The sequence below is a fragment of the Nycticebus coucang genome, chromosome 13 (assembly GCF_027406575.1).
Source record: "Nycticebus coucang isolate mNycCou1 chromosome 13, mNycCou1.pri, whole genome shotgun sequence".
NCBI lineage: Eukaryota > Metazoa > Chordata > Mammalia > Primates > Lorisidae > Nycticebus > Nycticebus coucang.
The window spans coordinates 63,780,861-63,793,165 of record NC_069792.1 but is presented as its reverse complement, the minus strand read 5'-3'; the positions used below and the strand labels follow the sequence as shown (position 1 = coordinate 63,793,165).

At 47.5% G+C, this 12,305-nt stretch overlaps 1 long non-coding RNA gene across 5 annotated transcripts in view; it reads right to left on the bottom strand.

The window, feature by feature from the left end:
- Positions 1 to 12,305, bottom strand: part of LOC128563818 (uncharacterized) — a 51,526-nt gene that overhangs the window by 29,873 nt on the left and 9,348 nt on the right. The gene's annotated exons all lie outside the window — the stretch shown is intronic.

Below are 12,305 nucleotides of genomic sequence, written 5' to 3'. Positions count from 1 at the left end.
TTGATATTGCTGGATTTAGTCCCTTTCCCAACTTTTTTGCAATTACATACAATTCTTACAAGGCTGCAATAAATAACTTTGTATATGTTGATTTTAAAACATATATACCTCAGCCTGAGCAAGAGTGAGATCCTCTCTCTATGAAAAACAAAATTTAGCTGGGCATGGTGGCACGGCATGTAGTCCCAGCTACTTGGGAGGCTGAGGCAGAAGGGTCACTTGAGCCCAAGAGTCTGAGTTTGCCGTGAGCTGTGATGAGGCCACTCCACTCCAGCCTGGGTGACAAAGCAAGACCCTGTCTCAAAATGGGTGTGTGTGTAGGATAAATTCACAGAAGAAAAGTTGCTGGGACAAAAGTTATGTGCATTTTTATTCTAAGAAATATTGTCACATTTCTCCCCTTAGAGTTTATGCTAATTTATAGTTCTATCAGCAATATAAGAGTCTATTTCGTATACACCATATGGTTTCAAACTTTAATTTTTGCCATCCTGATGATCAAGGAGAATGACTGTTTTTTAAACAGAAATTAAATCACGTTACTTTCTCGCTTGAAATTCCTTAAGGGCTTGTCATGGTACCCATCAGGCGTCCATTTCCCTGTCCTGGCCCCCACCTTGCTCTCCAGCCTCACCCCTTGCACATGCTCTTTTCCTTTGAGCAGAACACATTCATCCCTGATTTAGGCCTTTGCACAAGCTGTCCCTGCCACCTGGACAGCCCATGTCTGATCCTTCGGGTCTCAGCTTCACTGTGCCCCATTGCAGAGGGCTCCTCAACCGCCTTTCCCAGTCACCTCCCTTATTGAACCTGATTGCAGCAGACTGCTGTCCTACCATTTGTCACAATCAGAAATCGCTTGTCTGTTTCACAGTGTCTGGCTCATCTGTAGTGTTCAATAAGAACCTGCTCAGAGAATGTATAAGTAAATAAATGATGGAATCCTTCTCCCAGGATTTCTAGCGATTTCAACCTTTTCCCATATTCTCTTGAATCCCATTGCCTCTCCCTAAATACCTTGCGTTTCTAAAGTCGGAAGGTCATCATCCCGCCAGGTAGCTATACTTCCCGGTGCTGTTCATCAGCTAATATACTCTGGGATCCTTCAAAGCAAAATGTGACAGCAGGTAAGTCACAGCTGTCACAGGTGTGTCCACTGAAACAGATTAGAGGACCGTCAGAGATTCTCTGTAGTTGCCAAAGCAGAGCTCAGGCAGCTGCAAGCCAAGGAAGTCACAGGTTACCAGCGAGCCCCCAGAAGAGAGGACAGAGAGGGTAAGGGTCTCTCTCACAGCCCCCAGAAGGAACCAAGCCTGCTCGCACCTTGATTAGCTACTCCCAGCCTCTAGAAGTAAGACCACAACTCTGTCATTTAAGCCACTTAGTTTGTGGCACTTTGTTATGGCAGCCCCAGTAAACTAATGCAATTAGTAATCATGTTAGGCAACTTGGACAACTGTATGCTGTATGCCAAAGGTAAATTTGCCAATTTACCGCGAGAATAATCTCAGTCATAACCCTTTCCTTATTTTCCTAGTGGAAAGAACGTGGGGCCTGGATTGGAAGGTCCTAAGCTGCAGGCCTGGCACCCCACACCACCCCAGGTTCAGTGTAGTGTAAAATGAGAGCATTAGACTAGATGATGCCGGGGCTCCCTCCCACATCAGTACTCCACACCCTTCCCCACTGTGGCACAATTACCACAGTTACCACGGTTTGGTCTTTGCAAAGCTTACAGAGACCAGGACCAAAGAGGTCTCAATCAGAATGCAGAGGTCAGAGCAAGGCAGAGGAGACGCCTTGCGCTTGGGTATTGGTAAGTATGCCCTGTGTGCTTTCCTTTCTACCCTTTCCCGCTAACAGAACCTTTCTGTCTTCTCCATGGGTATGTTTGGAATCCAGTTTTAAACTATCTCATGGTGGTTTCATCTACCTGCGGATCTCACCTGGGGATGTTATCTTTAAGAGACATTTGGAAAAAGATGAAGGCATTATTACACGTAATGATCACAATGGTATAAGGAAAAAGGTAACAGATTTGAGGGCAAGGGTCAAGGATGCTAAAAGTCCCTCTGGTGTGCAAGGAAGTGCTGCAAAAGAAAAACTGTCCCATCCAACCATCCAAATTCTAATAATGTGTCTGCTGAGAAACATTTAGAGGGTGGTATTGAAGAAAGAATATGGACCTTGGTATCAGACAGCATTCTGGTTATCTGCAACTGCATAACAAATCACCCAAAACATTGACTTCAAACAATCTTGCTATCTCTCCCGCAGTTCTGTTGGTTGACAGCTCAGCTGGGTGGTCCTACTTTGGTCTCTCTTGTTAATTGTAGTCAGTGACTAAGGCTGGAGTCAGCTGAAGAAGGCTCCATGGGAAGGATGTCCAAGATGGTGGCTCACTCACATGGCTGGCAGTTGACATTGATTCAGCGAGGATGCTGACTGAAGCACCTATGGGGCTTCTACATGTGGCTTAGGCTTCTCCCCAGCTCCTCCCAGGATAGTAACTGGTTCCCAAAAGGGATTTTCCCAGAGGGAACATCCCACAGACCAAAGCAAACACTGCATGGCTTCTATATGACCTAGCCTTAGAAGTCACCCAGCATGCCTTCCACTGTATTATACTGGTCAACACTGTCACAAGACGTGTCCATATTCCAAAAGGTGGAGAAGGAGACTCCGTCCTTGGATGGAAAGATAGAAAAAGAGCATGAGGGATGATTCCATCTTAGAAAATATAATCTGCCAGTAAGGACTTGATGTCAGGTCCTGCCTCTACCACTTACTACCTTAGAGGTTTCTATCCGGTGCTGAGCCTCTCTAAGTCCTATTGTTTGCCTTTGAAAACAGGGAATGGCATGGTGCCTACCTTGCTGAGGTGCCTTGAAAGCCTGTGGAACCATTCTGAATTGTTGCTGTTGGTGTTTTCCTATGGTAGGAATAGCAGGCCCAGTTCTGGAAATTCTCCTAACACTCTGCATGAGTCTGCCACTTTTTATTCACTGACTTGATGATGATCAATCTGAAAAGCACCCCAGAGGCGTATTGGGGAGGGAAACCCTCTTGTCTTCACTGTATTTTAAAGTAATTTTTTTTTTTTTTTTTGTAGAGACAGAGTCTCACTTTATGGCCCTCGGTAGAGTGCCATGGCCTCACACAGCTCACAGCAACCTCCAAGTCCTGGGCTTAAGCGATTCTCTTGCCTCAGCCTCCCGAGTAGCTGGGACTACAGGCGCCTGCCACAACGCCCGGCTATTTTTTGGTTGCAGTTTGGCCGGGGCCGGGTTTGAACCCGTCACCCTTGGTATATGGGGCTGGTGCCCTACCGACTGAGCCACAGGCACCACACATTTTAAACTAATTTTTACTTATATTCTATAGAAATACATGTAATCATCCCTTGGCCAGATTTCTTTACCTCATTCTCTTTTGTCCCCCAGAAATGACCATTGCAACATTCCAGCTATTTTTAAATACTGACCTTCATATTTTTAGATATGAAGCATATACAGCTCTCTCTTGATTCACTTATTTTAAATATTTTCCACTATAATAAGTGAGTATTTAGATCACCCACCCCTTCCTGTGCTTTCTGTCCTTCCAATGTAATTGTTTATTGATTTTTGGTTAAATCCACATGTAGCATTTTCATTATTATGATTATGTGAAGTAAACGTTCCCTGCTTAGCTAAGTAGTGAACGGAAAATGTATTTCTTTTTCTCAACATTTTCTTCATCCTGGGTTGATAATTCCTCTATATTTTGCCTTTGCTTTGTTTTCTCCAAACATCTAAATCTTGCCGTATTTCTTACAACCCTGCGAGTTGACACTTTGTGTAATATTTGACATCTCGAACTTGTTCATAATCATCACATTGTCTTCTGGGGGAAATTCTTCCCAGAGTTTTTGATTCTCTGCTCTCATCTGGACTGGCTGGTCCTCGGACCTGCCTAGACCTGTCATCCTGGGACCTCTCTCTGCCCCTCCCTTTTTGCTAAGATTGGAAAGAAACCTTCTGCATTTGTGGGGGGGCATCCCCCAGTAGCCTCCCCAGAAAAAGCACGTTGGATATAAATTTTTTTGTATTTGCGTATTTGATAATATCTTTATTGATTGATAGTTATTGATACTGCTTACCACATTTGATATGTAGTATGGCTAGGAATAGAATTTTAAACCAAAGATAATTTGCCCTTGGTATTTTGAAATCATTTTCCCAATGTCTTACAGCTTCCCGTGTTGCCATGGAGAAGTCCAGTGCCGTTCTGGTTCTTGATACATAAACTTTTTAGCTCTTTCTTTGAAAACTCTTACAATCTCTCTATTTCTAAGAGTTTTACAATACCCCAATGGTGTACCTTGGTATGGGGTCACTGTCAACTATTATCCTTGGCATTTGGAGCATTTTAGTTAAGATTTATGTTCTTCATTTTTAAGACATTTTCTTGTATTGTTTCTTTTCTTTTCTTTTTCTTCTTTGAGACAGAGTCTTACTATGTCACCCTCGGTAGAGTGCGATGGTGTCACAGCTCACAGCAACCTCAAACTCTTGGGCTTAAGCGATTCTCTTGCCTCAGCCTCCCAAGTAGCTGGGATTACAGGCAGCCACCACAATGCTCGGCTATTTTTGTTGTTGTTGTTATTGTTGTCATTGTTGTTTAGCAAGCCCTGGCTGGGTTTGAACCCACCATCTCCAGTGTATGTGGCTGGCGCCCTAACCACTGAGCAATGGGCGCGAAGACTTGTATTGTTTCTTTGATAATTTTCTTACCACCATTTTCTCTGCTCTCTCTTTCTAAAACTACCTTTTAGATGTTGAACCTACTGAATTGCCCTTGTGATTTTCTTACCTTTTTTCCCCCTCCTATTATCCTTTATTTTACTTTCAGACAAATTTCCTTAATTTTGTCTTCCAACACTGCTATTTTTAACTCTTTCGTGCCCTCTACGTGTTCCTTTTTCATCGCATCCTGTGCATGCACCACCTTCTCTCTCTTTTTTTTTCTCTCCTTCACTCTTTCTCACTTTGTCACCCTGGGTAGAGTGCTGTGGCATCGCAGTTCACAGCAACCCCCAGCTCTTGGGCTTAGGCCATTCTCTTGCCTCTGCCTCCTGAGTAGCTGGGACTACAGGCGCCCGCCATATAGACTGGCTATTTTTTGTTGCAGTTTGGCCGGGGCTGGGTTTGAACCCGCCACTCTGGGTAAATTGGGCCAGTGCCCTACTCACTGAGCCACAGGCGCTGCCCAGCATGACCTTCTCTTAATACCTCTAATGATATTAATGATAATTTATTTTCAGTTTCTCCTGCTTTTTTTATTCTTTCTGCTGCCTTCACAGATCATTGTGGTTATTTTTGTTGACTATTTTATTCTGGCTTTATGGGCACTTTCCTCAGTGATGGTCCTTGATTACCTCTCAGATTTACGAAGGAGGCCCTGAAGAGCTGAGAGCTGATTGGAAGTTCTGTGTACAAGGACTTAGTTCAGGGTGATGAGGTAGTTAATGGGCTTTTTCATGAGGAGTCTCCAAATATCAATATATATAGGTCTTTTTTGAAAGTTGGTCAGTTTCTGCAGGAAAAAATCCTTCAGCCTCCTGCCTCTGCTGTTCTGGTGTTTGGTGGGGGAAGGGTCCAGCAAGTGTGCACTTTTACCCCACCTCAGCTTCCCCCTAAACCTGATGTCACTAGCACCACATCTATCTGGTTCCATTTCTCTAGAAAACATTTCTCCTACAAGATGAGGAGTGGCTTTCGGGACCTGCAAGTCTGTCTGCCTGTTCAGAATACTTATAAATAATTCCACTGTTTGGGGGGATTACTCCTCTCCACAGCACCAGTTTCCCAGACTTCCCAAGGTTCTAAGAGCCATAACAATTTCTTTGAGGAAGGCCATCCCTGCCCCCAGGCACTCAACTTGGACTTTCCTCCTCTCTGCTAATTCCTTTACCTCTTCACCATCTTATACAGGTAACTCCCGGTCACGTATGTCTCCTAGCTGGGAAGAGAATCTTGACAAGAGAGTGGAAACTGCTGTACCCCACCATCTTGAAATGTGCAGTCCCAGCAGCCTTTAAGTCAGTGTTGGGGAAAACTCTCTGTTCTGCCCTCAAATAGGCAAACACGTGGAGCATCTCAAAAGGTTTGCACTCTGTAATGATAACAAACAAGAAGTCTTTCTTTTCTTTCTTTCTTTCTTTCTTTCTTTCTTTCTTTCTTTCTTTCTTTCTTTCTTTCTTTCTTTCTCTCTCTTTCTTTCTTTCTTTTTTTTGCTAGAGTGCAAAATTACTCACCTTGGTAGAGTGCTGTGCAAACTCTTGGGCTTAAGGGATTCTCTTGCTTCAGCCTCCCAAGTAGCAGGGACTATGGGCGCCCACCACACGCTCGGCTATTTTTTGTTGTTGTTGCAGTTGTCATTGTTCTTTAGCAGGCCGGGGCTGGGCTCCAACCCGCCACCCTCAGTGCATGTGGCCGTTGCCGTAACCATTGTGCTATGGGTGCCAAGCCAAGAAATATTTCTCAGCACCTACCATGTGCCAAACACTTTGCATAAATTATCTTCAGTCTTCACCACAACCTACAAAGTGGATATTATCCCCATTTTACAGATGAGGAAATTGAGGCCCAACAAGGTTAAATAATTTGACCCAGTTCATCCCTTTGGTAAGTGGCAGAGTCCGGATTTGAACCCAGTATGTCTGGCCCCAAGTTGCCTGTGACAGCCTTACAAGCCTACCCCAAGTCACCCAGTGGGTGGCCTTTAACAAATCTTGGTTAATCAGGCACGTCTAACACACTATTATGCATCAGTGCTTAAAAAAGGTAGCCTGGGCGCATCCTTTCTGCAGATAAGCCCCCTTGATATGTATGCGGTCCTGTGTCTCAGAGGAGCCCTGCAGGTAAGGAAGGGGCTAGGCCTGGCATCTGCAACGCGCAGCCATGAGCTGATTTTCAAAGAACCTAGTTCAACAGGATGACTAAAGAGGCAGGCGCCCTCCCCTGCTCTGACACCCGCTGACTGTGGAATTTGCGAGGAGCTGCGTAGCCATGGTGACGGTGGCAGTCGGCGGACTGCAGCGCGGGGGGAGCGCCGAGGGCGAGCGGGAGAGGCGGCGGCAGCCTGCAGGGGACCCGCGAACGCTGCTCTGCGCCGCAGCTACGGGGAGGGACTCGCCACCCACCCCGCCCCCACCCGGGGCGCCGCCCCCCGCCGCCGGCCGCCTCCGCTGACTCAAGGCGCAGGTGGGTGACTCACAGCACCTGCCGTGTCAGCCGGCGGAGGCGGCTCGGGAAGCTCCCGCTGGGTGCGAGGCCTCCAGAGGGGCGTGCAGTGCCGGGACTGTGTCGGTGGCGCATCGCTGGGACAGGGTGGGGAGTGGACACCGAGGACCGACTCTCCTGACTTCTGTCCCTGCGCCTCGGATGCCCCGTCCGTAGACTCTGCTTGACATGGCTTCCACGGTGCTTGGTGTCCCTCACGTGCCCAGTGTGGCCTGAGGGTCGCTCCTGCCCCAGTCCCTTCATAGGCTGTCTGTTGCTCCCAGAATAAGGATGAAACTGACAGTGGCCAATGGGCCCATGTGGTGCTGCGCCCTGGCCTCCCCTCGGATCCTGAGTTCTGCCTGGGCCCCCTTCCCTCTCTGCCCTTGGGCCCCCTTCCCTGCCCCTGGGCTCTTCCTCCTGGCCTTTGCAAGAGCCCTCGCCTCTGCCTGGGAAGCCTTGGCTCTCAGCTCACTTTCTGCCCTTTCACTTTCAGGCATCAGCCGGCACACCACCCTCCTAGGAAAGTCAGGCAGCAGGTCCCCCCTGCAGACCCCTAGAGCCTTTGCTTTGTAGCACTCTTCACCGTCACGTGTCTTGACAGAATTCCTCTCTTCTGGACTGGAAGGGTCTGGAAAGCATGGGCCAGGGTGGTCTCTGCTTCTGTTAGATCCCTTGCACCTGGCACCATGTCTGGCAGGAGGTCCTCACTCAAAAAATGTAGGACAGGAAGGAGGAAGGGAGGGAGGCAGAAAAGGTGGGAGGAAGAAGGGGGTAGGGAGAGAGGCAGCTGAGAAGAAAGGGAGGTAACGCAGGAGGGGGCAGAAGAGAAGGAGGGAGCCAAGGCAGGCCGGCATTTGCCCTGCCTGGAGAAGCAGCGCTGATGTTCCTGGCGCCTGCTGTTCCTCCATCTGAGCCCAAGCCAGGCTATGGTGAAAATACTGAGTATTAGGGCTTTGAGCTCTTGAATAAAATGATCGTTTGTCCTTTTAAAAATGTGTATCTTGAGGCTGGGTGCAGTGAATTACAGCTGTAATCCTAGCACTATGGAAGGCTGAAGGGGGTAGACAGCCTGAGCTCAGGATTTGGAGACCAGCCTAAACAAGAGCAAGACCCTCATCTCTAAAAAATAGCCAGCGTTGTGGTGGGCACCTGTAGTTCCACCTACTCGGGAGGCTGAGGCAAGAGGATCTCTTGAGCCCAAGAGTTTGAGGCTGCTGTGAGCTATGACACCACTCTACCCAGGGTGACTCTCAAAAAAATGTCTATGTTGAAGGTAGGAGCTGCTAATACTTATAGCATGAAAGCAAGTGATTTTTGAGGCCCCTGCCTTGTCATGGGTTACCTGCCATCTGGCTCACATTTCAGAGCCTTTGCTTTCTTTCCCACAACCACTAGCCCTGGTTCCTGTGTCTACCCAGCTGTCTGATTTCCTCAGAGTCATGTGCTCCTGACGGCCACCTGTAGGGAAAGGGCTGTGAGGAAGACACAGAGCCACTCCTGGGGCCAAGCTCCCCCAAAGGCAGGTGGACAAGCTTCCAGGTGGGAAGATAGGGTCAAGTGGAGGGTCCAAGGCCCTTCCCTGAAGCAGGCACAGAACTGGTTCCTGTTCAGCCCTACAATCCCAGCCCAGGTCCTTGTGAGGGGCCCCAGGAGTGAGTCACCTCTGATAAATCCAGCCACCCTGAGACAGAAGGAAGGTTGTTTACACATCGGCACTTCAGTACCAAGCAGGCCACTGTTACCTGCTGTTACAGGGGTCAAAGAGCATCCTTTGGAAAAGAAGAGGAGGTTCCTATTAGAAACCAGAGGGAAGGCAGACTAACCTGTCACCAACTTACATTTTTTTTAACTTTTAAAAAATGAGCCCTGAGTCATTCCTACAAGAGAAAGGTGTTTAAATACATAATACAAATTGAATACATTCTCTAGCCATGTGACTGAGTAAATCATTTTACTTCTCTGCTTCAAAAATCACCTTGAAGCCAACTCAGTTGATCTATCAAGGGCCCTATAACTCTAATAAATGTTTGTGGTATTAATGAAAAGCTGAGCTTTGAGTCCTGATTCTAGCACTTTCTGAATTTCTACTTCTGGAAAATGGAGCCTACTCATAGGGTTGTCCTGTGGGTCCCCAGTGTGTGCCTTATTCCTGGAAGGAGAGAGCTGGCTAGAAGTTAGTCACTGTTCCACCCTTTTCCCACCTCCCAGTGGGTGTTGCATGGACTGTTGTGTGTGTTTAAAGACCAGGACACTGTGTATGCTGGTGAAAGGAAACTCCTGGCTTGTTAAGAATGATCTGGATAGCTCGAAGACTTTGCCCTTTTACCCGGTGTGCTGGGCCCTGACTGCTTTAATCTCTGACCCACAGAGCACTTCTTTGTGAAACTCTGCTTCAGATAAACCAGTACTGCTTCAAGAAGAGGCATCAGGACTCCGGAGTCTGTGTGAGCACAGGAAAGGGAGGTACCCTGCTCACAGGCCAGCCTAGAAACAATTACAAAGTCCCATAAATCTACAAGTCAAGATTAGAAGGATCTTAGTGGTGATGATCCTTCACCAGCTTCCTGGTTCAACATACAAGAAAGTGGGTTCAGGGAGTGAGGTGAGCCTACCAGGGTCATCCACACAGCAGGTGGTAAAGCTGGGACAAGTGCCCAGTCCTCCTGCCACCAGGGAGCAGTTGCCTTTGGACCATGATTCAGCCATCATAAGTTCTTTCTGTGCCTTAGGGCATTGCTCATTCCCTGGGTTAACAGAGAACTGAGATGTAAAGGTCACATCTAACTCTTAAGGTTCTGTTTAATTAGCATGTTTCTTTGTTTTTCATTTTAGTCAGAGCATTTATTAATAGGCCTCTTGAGACTCAGCTAGTGTGTCAAAGTTCTTGCTGCGATTGCCAACAGATGCTGTGACCGGGAGGAATACCACAGTCACCCAGGCCTGAGCAGGTAGCATCCCACCCATCTGTACCCTCTGCCTCCCTGCAAAGGCCCAAGGAGGGACTATCTCACCTGACTAAAGAGCAGTGGCAAATTCGAGCCTCCTGAGATTGCCCCAAAACAAAGCACTCTCCAAGTAAACTGTGGAAGAAGCAGAGTCAGGCTGGGTGGAGTTTCCACTTTCCTGTCAGAGACCAAGGGAGGACCTACAGGGTTAGAGTTCTCCATCTCCCAGAGTGGGAGCAGAACAGCCCTATAATATAAGTAAGTGAAAAAGTTGTATTTGGGGGTTCTTGGAGAATATGACATGGTCACCAAGGAAGCAACCTCCAGCCCGGGGCTAGAGAAAGGGCACCGTTCCTCTACCGAGTGGTAGCACCACTAGCTCTGGCTTCCACAACCACAGGAAGGTGTCCCACCTCACCACTCGGTGTTGGCAGGCCTCCCTCTCTTGCCGTGTGGTCCTCTACACAGGGTTGCCTCACAGCATGGCGGCTGGCTTTCTTCGGAGCACACAGAGAGAATAAGAACAACAGAAAGTGCTCAAGAAGGAAGCCATAGTCTTTTAATAATCGGATCTCAGAAGGGACATCCCATAATGTCTAGTATATTCTATTCATTAGAAGTAGGTCAATAAATCTAGGTTGCACTCAGGGAGGGGGTTACATAGGGTGTAAAGACCAGGAGGCAGAGATCACTGGGGCCCAACTTAGAGAATGCCTACCACAGTGTTTAATTAATGCTACCTATTTTTATTATGCCATTGTGTATCTTATTCCCCAAATTACTCTCCATTAATGCCAGTCCTAGTTCCTGCTTCGGTGTCTCACTGCTGCTGTTCTTCCAAGAATGCCTTCCACCACGTATCCGCATTTCCCAATCTACCCATCTTTTAAGGCCTGGCTCAAGTGACACGTCCATGAAGCCTTTGCAAATCACCCCTTTGTAGGAAGTAGTCCCTTCCTTCTCTGATGTCCAAGAGGGAAGAGTTTAATCATAGAAAGTGGCAACCAGGCTATTGGTTTTCGGCATCCTAGGTTGATGAGGGCACCGGCGCTGTTAGAGGGCTGGAGAAACTGCCTTCATAGCTCTGCTTGTTCTGGGCTGACTGAGCCCATCCGTTTACTAACCTTTTAGGACTAGGTTTCTCTAATAAAGGTGACATGAATGAAAAAACGAGGGCTCTTTTGAAGGCAGGGATCCAATAGCTCCAATAACACATGCAGACAAAGAACCATCTGCCTGACACCGAGATAAATCACTTGCAAGAGAAAGCTAACTGTGGGTGGTAGTTCTTCTATGAATTCTCCTGTGGGTTTGAAAATTCCATCTTCCAACAAGGCTCCCCTGGGCTTGAAAAGGGCATTATTCCACACCAGAATACTGTTCTCTAATGAGTCCAGTTTCCCCCCAAAAGATGAACTACCATAGGGTGTCCGTGGGGTCGTGGGCAGCTAGGGAAGCAACGAGGCCAGCGCAGTGAATGTGGATGCCGTGTGTTGGGTCCAAATTGAGCCAAGTCAGCCACGGTCTCCAGTACAGGGGCATCAAGTTGCCCCAGGAGAAGGGGGAAAGTCCACATGTATCGTCCACTCTCTGAATACACGTGACCTCGTGAATCCTCAGAAAAGCCTGCGGAGGAAGGTGGCGTTTTCTACATTTGACAGATGAGGAAACTGAGGATGGCGAGGTGAAATGGCCCATCCCTGGTCACATCGCCAGGACAACCCAGGGCCTCTCGACTCATTCAGTGATCCCCTTTATAAATGATTGTGGGAGAACAAAGGCGAAGGGCAGGGTTAAGAGCCAAGCTAACTAAAGTAACTCCAAAAATAGCTATTACAGACCAAGCATGAAGTTACATTTAGTTCTCCAAGATCTTAAGCCAAATTTTAGCAAGGCTTTTTGTTCCTGAGTTGCATAATAAGCAAACCTCCCCTAGTGACAACTTGGGGGGAGGGTGAAAAAGATGCTTAGTATGATCAATAACAAGACAGTTGCCTGCCCCCACTACCATCCACGCCCGCATGAGGAGAAACCTATCAAAAGTGATGACACAATCAGAAAACAAACAGGACAGCAGGTCTAAACACCAGCT